The sequence below is a fragment of the Carassius gibelio genome, chromosome B22, assembly GCF_023724105.1.
Source record: "Carassius gibelio isolate Cgi1373 ecotype wild population from Czech Republic chromosome B22, carGib1.2-hapl.c, whole genome shotgun sequence".
NCBI classification, from domain to species: Eukaryota; Metazoa; Chordata; class Actinopteri; order Cypriniformes; family Cyprinidae; genus Carassius; species Carassius gibelio.
In genome coordinates this window covers 40,708,778-40,718,777 of record NC_068417.1, presented here as the reverse complement: position 1 = coordinate 40,718,777, position 10,000 = coordinate 40,708,778, and the positions used below count along the sequence as shown (strand labels likewise).

The 10,000-nt window shown below is 39.9% G+C and overlaps 12 non-coding genes across 12 annotated transcripts; all 12 read right to left on the bottom strand.

Moving 5' to 3' along the window:
- Positions 1-1,079: 1,079 nt before the first annotated feature.
- Positions 1,080-1,198, bottom strand: LOC128000549 (5S ribosomal RNA). The gene has a single exon (XR_008173330.1). It is a non-coding gene; the product is annotated as a 5S ribosomal RNA (ribosomal RNA).
- Positions 1,199-1,565: 367 nt separating this feature from the next.
- On the bottom strand, positions 1,566-1,684 carry LOC128004727 (5S ribosomal RNA). Its single transcript, XR_008177407.1, has one exon. It is a non-coding gene; the product is annotated as a 5S ribosomal RNA (ribosomal RNA).
- Positions 1,685-1,905: 221 nt separating this feature from the next.
- Positions 1,906-2,024, bottom strand: LOC127995712 (5S ribosomal RNA). Its single transcript, XR_008168649.1, has one exon. It is a non-coding gene; the product is annotated as a 5S ribosomal RNA (ribosomal RNA).
- Positions 2,025-2,245: 221 nt separating this feature from the next.
- LOC127996416 (5S ribosomal RNA) lies at positions 2,246-2,364 on the bottom strand. Its single transcript, XR_008169323.1, has one exon. It is a non-coding gene; the product is annotated as a 5S ribosomal RNA (ribosomal RNA).
- Positions 2,365-3,747: 1,383 nt separating this feature from the next.
- Positions 3,748-3,866, bottom strand: LOC128005589 (5S ribosomal RNA). The gene has a single exon (XR_008178229.1). It is a non-coding gene; the product is annotated as a 5S ribosomal RNA (ribosomal RNA).
- A 513-nt stretch (positions 3,867-4,379) lies between these two features.
- Positions 4,380-4,498, bottom strand: LOC127995711 (5S ribosomal RNA). The gene has a single exon (XR_008168648.1). It is a non-coding gene; the product is annotated as a 5S ribosomal RNA (ribosomal RNA).
- A 221-nt stretch (positions 4,499-4,719) lies between these two features.
- Positions 4,720-4,838, bottom strand: LOC127996415 (5S ribosomal RNA). The gene has a single exon (XR_008169322.1). It is a non-coding gene; the product is annotated as a 5S ribosomal RNA (ribosomal RNA).
- A 1,657-nt stretch (positions 4,839-6,495) lies between these two features.
- Positions 6,496-6,614, bottom strand: LOC128000548 (5S ribosomal RNA). Its single transcript, XR_008173329.1, has one exon. It is a non-coding gene; the product is annotated as a 5S ribosomal RNA (ribosomal RNA).
- A 362-nt stretch (positions 6,615-6,976) lies between these two features.
- LOC128003657 (5S ribosomal RNA) lies at positions 6,977-7,095 on the bottom strand. The gene has a single exon (XR_008176376.1). It is a non-coding gene; the product is annotated as a 5S ribosomal RNA (ribosomal RNA).
- A 221-nt stretch (positions 7,096-7,316) lies between these two features.
- Positions 7,317-7,435, bottom strand: LOC128002860 (5S ribosomal RNA). The gene has a single exon (XR_008175595.1). It is a non-coding gene; the product is annotated as a 5S ribosomal RNA (ribosomal RNA).
- Positions 7,436-7,656: 221 nt separating this feature from the next.
- On the bottom strand, positions 7,657-7,775 carry LOC127996414 (5S ribosomal RNA). The gene has a single exon (XR_008169321.1). It is a non-coding gene; the product is annotated as a 5S ribosomal RNA (ribosomal RNA).
- Positions 7,776-9,572: 1,797 nt separating this feature from the next.
- Positions 9,573-9,691, bottom strand: LOC128000547 (5S ribosomal RNA). The gene has a single exon (XR_008173328.1). It is a non-coding gene; the product is annotated as a 5S ribosomal RNA (ribosomal RNA).
- Between the last annotated feature and the right edge of the window lie 309 nt (positions 9,692-10,000).

Below are 10,000 nucleotides of genomic sequence, written 5' to 3'. Positions count from 1 at the left end.
ACTCTATTTTTTGGCAAAATTATTATATACTAAGTGAAAAATGTCCAAAAAGCACCTAGAAAGGACCTCTACTGCCCTGAAAGACAGCGGAGACCAGGACAACTAGAGCCCCAGATACAGATCCCCTGTAAAGACCTTGTCTCAGAGGAGCACCAGGACAAGACCACAGGAAACAGATGATTCTTCTGCACAATCTGACTTTGCTGCAGCCTGGAATTGAACTACTGGTTTTCGTCTGGTCAGAGGAGAACTGACCCCCCAACTGAGCCTGGTTTCTCCCAAGGTTTTTTTCTCCATTCTGTCACCGATGGAGTTTCGGTTCCTTGCCGCTGTCGCCTCTGGCTTGCTTAGTTGGGGTCACTTCATCTACAGCGATATCATTGACTTGATTGCAAATAAAAACAGACACTATTTCAACTGAACAGAGATGACATAGCTGAATTCAATGATGAACTGCCTTTAACTATCATTTTGCATTATTGAGACACTGTTTTCCAAATGAATGTTGTTCAGTGCTTTGACACAATGTATTTTGTTTAAAGCACTATATAAATAAAGGTGATTGATTGATTGATTGAAGAGAGGGCTATTTAAAGAACAGCCAATCTTATCGCCAGTACATTATATAAGTAGGAAAGAAAACCCAAAAGCTTAAAGCACCTGGTATTCCTAGGCAGTCTCTCATACAAGTACTAACCAGACCTAAACCTGCTAAGATTCAGAGATCGGGCATTGACTCTTTTTTTTTTTTTTTTTTTTTTTTTTAAATGAAAGATTATTATATAATTCGTGAAATTTTCCAAAAAGATTAAAGCACCTGATATTCCCAGGCAGTCTCCCATCCATGTACTAACCAGGCCCAAACCTGCAAATATTCAGAGATCGGGCATTGACTCTATTTTTTGGCAAAATTATTATATACTAAGTGAAAAATGTCCAAAAAGCTTACAGCACCTGGTATTCCCAGGCAGTCTCCCATCCATGTACTAACCAGGCCCAAACCTGCTAATATTCAGAGATCAGGCATTGACTCTATTTTTTGGCAAAATTATTATATACTAAGTGAAAAATTTCCAAAAAGCTTACAGCACCTGGTATTCCCAGGCGGTCTCCCATCCAAGTACTAACCAGGCCCAAACCTGCTTAGCTTCCGAGATCAGACGAGATCAGGCATAGCCAGGATGGTATGGCCGTAAGCGAAGTCTGCTGCAAAGAGAGGGCTATTTAAAGACCAGCCAATCTTATCGCCAGTACATTATATAAGTAGGAATGAAAACCCAAAAGCTTAAAGCACCTGGTATTCCTAGGCAGTCTCTCATCAAAGTACTAATCAGACCTAAACCTGCTAAGATTCAGAGATCGGGCATTGACTCTTTTTTTTTTTTTTTTTATGAAAGATTATTATATAATTCGTGAAATTTTCCAAAAAGATTAAAACACCTGGTATTCCCAGGCAGTCTCCCATCCATGTACTAAGCAGGCCCAAACCTGCTAATATTCAGAGATCAGGCATTGACTCTATTTTTTGGCAAAATTATTATATACTAAGTGAAAAATGTCCAAAAAGCTTACAGCACCTGGTATTCCCAGGCGGTCTCCCATCCAAGTACTAACCAGGACAAAACCTGCTTAGCTTCCGAGATCAGACGAGATTGGGCATAACCAGGTTTGTATGGCCGTAAGCGAAGTCTGCTGCAAAGAGAGGGCTATTTAAAGACCAGCCGATCTTATCGCCAGTACATTATATAAGTAGGAAAGAAAACCCAAAAGCTTAAAGCACCTGGTATTCCCAGGCAGTCTCTCATCAAAGTACTAACCAGACCTAAACCTGCTAAGATTCAGAGATCGGGCATTGACTCTATTTTTTGGCAAAATTATTATATACTAAGTGAAAAATGTCCAAAAAGCTTACAGCACCTGGTATTCCCAGGCGATCTCCCATCCAAGTACTAACCAGGCCCAAACCTGCTTAGCTTCCGAGATCAGACGAGATCGGGCATAGCCAGGTTGGTATGGCCGTAAGCGAAGTCTACTGCAAAGAGAGGGCTATTTAAAGAACAGCCAATCTTATCGCCAGTACATTATATAAGTAGTAAAGAAAACCCAAAAGCTTAAAGCACCTGGTATTCCTAGGCAGTCTCTCATCAAAGTACTAACCAGACCTAAACCTGCTAAGATTCAGAGATCGGGCATTGACTCTATTTTTTGGCAAAATTATTATAAACTAAGTGAAAAATGTCCAAAAAGTTTACAGCACCTGGTATTCCCAGGCGGTCTCCCATCAAAGTACTAACCAGGCCCAAACCTGCTTAGCTTCCGAGATCGGACGAGATCGGGCATAGCCAGGTTGGTATGGCCGTAAGCGAAGTCTGTTGCAAAGAGAGGGCTATTTAAAGACCAGCCAATCTTATCGCCAGTACATTATATAAGTAGGAAAGAAAGCCCAAAAGCTTAAAGCACCTGGTATTCCTAGGCAGTCTCTCATCAAAGTACTAACCAGACCTAAACCTGCTAAGATTCAGAGATCGGGCATTGACTCTTTTTTTTTTTTTAATGAAAGATTATTATATAATTCGTGAAATTTTCCAAAAAGATTAAAGCACCTGGTATTCCCAGGCTGTCTCCCATCCATGTACTAACCAGGCCCAAACCTGCAAATATTCAGAGATCGGGCATTGACTTTTTTTTGGCAAAATTATTATATACTAAGTGAAAAATGTCCAAAAAGCTTACAGCACCTGGTATTCAATCAATCAATCAATCACCTTTATTTATATAGTGCTTTAAACAAAATACATTGCGTCAAAGCACTGAACAACATTCATTAGGAAAACAGTGTCTCAATAATGCAAAATTATAATTAAAGGCAGTATATTCCCAGGCAGTCTCCCATCCATGTACTAAACAGGCCCAAACCTGCTAATATTCAGAGATCAGGCACTGACTCTATTTTTTGGCAAAATTATTATATACTAAGTGAAAAATGTCCAAAAAGCACCTAGAAAGGACCTCTACTGCCCTGAAAGACAGCGGAGACCAGGACAACTAGAGCCCCAGATACAGATCCCCTGTAAAGACCTTGTCTCAGAGGAGCACCAGGACAAGACCACAGGAAACAGATGATTCTTCTGCACAATCTGACTTTGCTGCAGCCTGGAATTGAACTACTGGTTTTCGTCTGGTCAGAGGAGAACTGACCCCCCAACTGAGCCTGGTTTCTCCCAAGGTTTTTTTCTCCATTCTGTCACCGATGGAGTTTCGGTTCCTTGCCGCTGTCGCCTCTGGCTTGCTTAGTTGGGGTCACTTCATCTACAGCGATATCATTGACTTGATTGCAAATAAAAACAGACACTATTTCAACTGAACAGAGATGACATAGCTGAATTCAATGATGAACTGCCTTTAACTATCATTTTGCATTATTGAGACACTGTTTTCCAAAATGAATGTTGTTCAGTGCTTTGACGCAATGTATTTTGTTTAAAGCACTATATAAATAAAGGTGATTGATTGATTGATTGAAGAGAGGGCTATTTAAAGAACAGCCAATCTTATCGCCAGTACATTATATAAGTAGGAAAGAAAACCCAAAAGCTTAAAGCACCTGGTATTCCTAGGCAGTCTCTCATACAAGTACTAACCAGACCTAAACCTGCTAAGATTCAGAGATCGGGCATTGACTCTTTTTTTTTTTTTTTTTTTTTTTTTAATGAAAGATTATTATATAATTCGTGAAATTTTCCAAAAAGATTAAAGCACCTGGTATTCCCAGGCAGTCTCCCATCCAAGTACTAACCAGGCCCAAACCTGCTTAGCTTCCGAGATCAGACGAGATCAGGCATAGCCAGGTTGGTATGGCCGTAAGCGAAGTCTGCTGCAAAGAGAGGGCTATTTAAAGACCAGCCAATCTTATCGCCAGTACATTATATAAGTAGGAAAGAAAACCCAAAAGCTTAAAGCACCTGGTATTCCCAGGCAGTCTCTCATCAAAGTACTAACCAGACCTAAACCTGCTAAGATTCAGAGATCGGGCATTGACTCTTTTTTTTTTTTTTTTTTTTTTTTAAAATGAAAGATTATTATATAATTCGTGAAATTTTCCAAAAAGATTAAAGCACCTGGTATTCCCAGGCAGTCTCCCATCCATGTACTAACCAGGCCCAAACCTGCAAATATTCAGAGATCGGGCATTGACTCTATTTTTTGGCAAAATTATTATATACTAAGTGAAAAATGTCCAAAAAGCTTACAGCACCTGGTATTCCCAGGCAGTCTCCCATCCATGTACTAACCAGGCCCAAACCTGCTAATATTCAGAGATTGGCATTGACTCTATTTTTTGGCAAAATTATTATATACTAAGTGAAAAATTTCCAAAAAGCTTACAGCACCTGGTATTCCCAGGCGATCTCCCATCCAAGTACTAACCAGGCCCAAACCTGCTTAGCTTCCGAGATCAGACGAGATCGGGCATAGCCAGGTTGGTATGGCCGTAAGCGAAGTCTACTGCAAAGAGAGGGCTATTTAAAGAACAGCCAATCTTATCGCCAGTACATTATATAAGTAGTAAAGAAAACCCAAAAGCTTAAAGCACCTGGTATTCCTAGGCAGTCTCTCATCAAAGTACTAACCAGACCTAAACCTGCTAAGATTCAGAGATCGGGCATTGACTCTATTTTTTGGCAAAATTATTATAAACTAAGTGAAAAATGTCCAAAAAGTTTACAGCACCTGGTATTCCCAGGCGGTCTCCCATCAAAGTACTAACCAGGCCCAAACCTGCTTAGCTTCCGAGATCGGACGAGATCGGGCATAGCCAGGTTGGTATGGCCGTAAGCGAAGTCTGTTGCAAAGAGAGGGCTATTTAAAGACCAGCCAATCTTATCGCCAGTACATTATATAAGTAGGAAAGAAAGCCCAAAAGCTTAAAGCACCTGGTATTCCTAGGCAGTCTCTCATCAAAGTACTAACCAGACCTAAACCTGCTAAGATTCAGAGATCGGGCATTGACTCTTTTTTTTTTTTTAATGAAAGATTATTATATAATTCGTGAAATTTTCCAAAAAGATTAAAGCACCTGGTATTCCCAGGCTGTCTCCCATCCATGTACTAACCAGGCCCAAACCTGCAAATATTCAGAGATCGGGCATTGACTTTTTTTTGGCAAAATTATTATATACTAAGTGAAAAATGTCCAAAAAGCTTACAGCACCTGGTATTCAATCAATCAATCAATCACCTTTATTTATATAGTGCTTTAAACAAAATACATTGCGTCAAAGCACTGAACAACATTCATTAGGAAAACAGTGTCTCAATAATGCAAAATTATAATTAAAGGCAGTATATTCCCAGGCAGTCTCCCATCCATGTACTAAACAGGCCCAAACCTGCTAATATTCAGAGATCAGGCACTGACTCTATTTTTTGGCAAAATTATTATATACTAAGTGAAAAATGTCCAAAAAGCACCTAGAAAGGACCTCTACTGCCCTGAAAGACAGCGGAGACCAGGACAACTAGAGCCCCAGATACAGATCCCCTGTAAAGACCTTGTCTCAGAGGAGCACCAGGACAAGACCACAGGAAACAGATGATTCTTCTGCACAATCTGACTTTGCTGCAGCCTGGAATTGAACTACTGGTTTTCGTCTGGTCAGAGGAGAACTGACCCCCCAACTGAGCCTGGTTTCTCCCAAGGTTTTTTTCTCCATTCTGTCACCGATGGAGTTTCGGTTCCTTGCCGCTGTCGCCTCTGGCTTGCTTAGTTGGGGTCACTTCATCTACAGCGATATCATTGACTTGATTGCAAATAAAAACAGACACTATTTCAACTGAACAGAGATGACATAGCTGAATTCAATGATGAACTGCCTTTAACTATCATTTTGCATTATTGAGACACTGTTTTCCAAATGAATGTTGTTCAGTGCTTTGACACAATGTATTTTGTTTAAAGCACTATATAAATAAAGGTGATTGATTGATTGATTGAAGAGAGGGCTATTTAAAGAACAGCCAATCTTATCGCCAGTACATTATATAAGTAGGAAAGAAAACCCAAAAGCTTAAAGCACCTGGTATTCCTAGGCAGTCTCTCATACAAGTACTAACCAGACCTAAACCTGCTAAGATTCAGAGATCGGGCATTGACTCTTTTTTTTTTTTTTTTTTTTTTTTTTAAATGAAAGATTATTATATAATTCGTGAAATTTTCCAAAAAGATTAAAGCACCTGATATTCCCAGGCAGTCTCCCATCCATGTACTAACCAGGCCCAAACCTGCAAATATTCAGAGATCGGGCATTGACTCTATTTTTTGGCAAAATTATTATATACTAAGTGAAAAATGTCCAAAAAGCTTACAGCACCTGGTATTCCCAGGCAGTCTCCCATCCATGTACTAACCAGGCCCAAACCTGCTAATATTCAGAGATTGGCATTGACTCTATTTTTTGGCAAAATTATTATATACTAAGTGAAAAATTTCCAAAAAGCTTACAGCACCTGGTATTCCCAGGCGGTCTCCCATCCAAGTACTAACCAGGCCCAAACCTGCTTAGCTTCCGAGATCAGACGAGATCAGGCATAGCCAGGATGGTATGGCCGTAAGCGAAGTCTGCTGCAAAGAGAGGGCTATTTAAAGACCAGCCAATCTTATCGCCAGTACATTATATAAGTAGGAATGAAAACCCAAAAGCTTAAAGCACCTGGTATTCCTAGGCAGTCTCTCATCAAAGTACTAATCAGACCTAAACCTGCTAAGATTCAGAGATCGGGCATTGACTCTTTTTTTTTTTTATGAAAGATTATTATATAATTTGTGAAATTTTCCAAAAAGATTAAAACACCTGGTATTCCCAGGCAGTCTCCCATCCATGTACTAAGCAGGCCCAAACCTGCTAATATTCAGAGATCAGGCATTGACTCTATTTTTTGGCAAAATTATTATATACTAAGTGAAAAATGTCCAAAAAGCTTACAGCACCTGGTATTCCCAGGCGGTCTCCCATCCAAGTACTAACCAGGACCAAACCTGCTTAGCTTCCGAGATCAGACGAGATTGGGCATAGCCAGGTTGGTATGGCCGTAAGCGAAGTCTGCTGCAAAGAGAGGGCTATTTAAAGACCAGCCGATCTTATCGCCAGTACATTATATAAGTAGGAAAGAAAACCCAAAAGCTTAAAGCACCTGGTATTCCCAGGCAGTCTCTCATCAAAGTACTAACCAGACCTAAACCTGCTAAGATTCAGAGATCGGGCATTGACTCTATTTTTTGGCAAAATTATTATATACTAAGTGAAAAATGTCCAAAAAGCTTACAGCACCTGGTATTCCCAGGCGATCTCCCATCCAAGTACTAACCAGGCCCAAACCTGCTTAGCTTCCGAGATCAGACGAGATCGGGCATAGCCACGTTGGTATGGCCGTAAGCGAAGTCTGCTGCAAAGAGAGGGCTATTTAAAGAACAGCCAATCTTATCGCCAGTACATTATATAAGTAGTAAAGAAAACCCAAAAGCTTAAAGCACCTGGTATTCCTAGGCAGTCTCTCATCAAAGTACTAACCAGACCTAAACCTGCTAAGATTCAGAGATCGGGCATTGACTCTATTTTTTGGCAAAATTATTATAAACTAAGTGAAAAATGTCCAAAAAGTTTACAGCACCTGGTATTCCCAGGCGGTCTCCCATCAAAGTACTAACCAGGCCCAAACCTGCTTAGCTTCCGAGATCGGACGAGATCGGGCATAGCCAGGTTGGTATGGCCGTAAGCGAAGTCTGTTGCAAAGAGAGGGCTATTTAAAGACCAGCCAATCTTATCGCCAGTACATTATATAAGTAGGAAAGAAAGCCCAAAAGCTTAAAGCACCTGGTATTCCTAGGCAGTCTCTCATCAAAGTACTAACCAGACCTAAACCTGCTAAGATTCAGAGATCGGGCATTGACTCTTTTTTTTTTTTAATGAAAGATTATTATATAATTCGTGAAATTTTCCAAAAAGATTAAAGCACCTGGTATTCCCAGGCTGTCTCCCATCCATGTACTAACCAGGCCCAAACCTGCAAATATTCAGAGATCGGGCATTGACTTTTTTTTGGCAAAATTATTATATACTAAGTGAAAAATGTCCAAAAAGCTTACAGCACCTGGTATTCAATCAATCAATCAATCACCTTTATTTATATAGTGCTTTAAACAAAATACATTGCGTCAAAGCACTGAACAACATTCATTAGGAAAACAGTGTCTCAATAATGCAAAATTATAATTAAAGGCAGTATATTCCCAGGCAGTCTCCCATCCATGTACTAAACAGGCCCAAACCTGCTAATATTCAGAGATCAGGCACTGACTCTATTTTTTGGCAAAATTATTATATACTAAGTGAAAAATGTCCAAAAAGCACCTAGAAAGGACCTCTACTGCCCTGAAAGACAGCGGAGACCAGGACAACTAGAGCCCCAGATACAGATCCCCTGTAAAGATCTTGTCTCAGAGGAGCACCAGGACAAGACCACAGGAAACAGATGATTCTTCTGCACAATCTGACTTTGCTGCAGCCTGGAATTGAACTAATGGTTTTCGTCTGGTCAGAGGAGAACTGACCCCCCAACTGAGCCTGGTTTCTCCCAAGGTTTTTTTCTCCATTCTGTCACCGATGGAGTTTCGGTTCCTTGCCGCTGTCGCCTCTGGCTTGCTTAGTTGGGGTCACTTCATCTACAGCGATATCATTGACTTGATTGCAAATAAAAACAGACACTATTTCAACTGAACAGAGATGACATAGCTGAATTCAATGATGAACTGCCTTTAACTATCATTTTGCATTATTGAGACACTGTTTTCCAAATGAATGTTGTTCAGTGCTTTGACGCAATGTATTTTGTTTAAAGCACTATATAAATAAAGGTGATTGATTGATTGATTGAAGAGAGGGCTATTTAAAGAACAGCCAATCTTATCGCCAGTACATTATATAAGTAGGAAAGAAAACCCAAAAGCTTAAAGCACCTGGTATTCCTAGGCAGTCTCTCATACAAGTACTAACCAGACCTAAACCTGCTAAGATTCAGAGATCGGGCATTGACTCTTTTTTTTTTTTTTTTTTTTTTTTAATGAAAGATTATTATATAATTCGTGAAATTTTCCAAAAAGATTAAAGCACCTGGTATTCCCAGGCAGTCTCCCATCCATGTACTAACCAGGCCCAAACCTGCAAATATTCAGAGATCGGGCATTGACTCTATTTTTTTTTTTTTATGAAAGATTATTATATAATTCGTGAACTTTTCCAAAAAGATTAAAACACCTGGTATTCCCAGGCAGTCTCCTATCCATGTACTAAGCAGGCCCAAACCTGCTAATATTCAGAGATCAGGCATTGACTCTATTTTTTGGCAAAATTATTATATACTAAGTGAAAAATGTCCAAAAAGCTTACAGCACCTGGTATTCCCAGGCGGTCTCCCATCCAAGTACTAACCAGGCCCAAACCTGCTAATATTCAGAGATTGGCATTGACTCTATTTTTTGGCAAAATTATTATATACTAAGTGAAAAATTTCCAAAAAGCTTACAGCACCTGGTATTCCCAGGCGGTCTCCCATCCAAGTACTAACCAGGCCCAAACCTGCTTAGCTTCCGAGATCAGACGAGATCAGGCATAGCCAGGATGGTATGGCCGTAAGCAAAGTCTGCTGCAAAGAGAGGGCTATTTAAAGATCAGCCAATCTTATCGCCAGTACATTATATAAGTAGGAATGAAAACCCAAAAGCTTAAAGCACCTGGTATTCCTAGGCAGTCTCTCATCAAAGTACTAATCAGACCTAAACCTGCTAAGATTCAGAGATCGGGCATTGACTCTTTTTTTTTTTTTTTATGAAAGATTATTATATAATTCGTGAACTTTTCCAAAAAGATTAAAACACCTGGTATTCCCAGGCAGTCTCCTATCCATGTACTAAGCAGGCCCAAACCTGCTAATATTCAGAGATCAG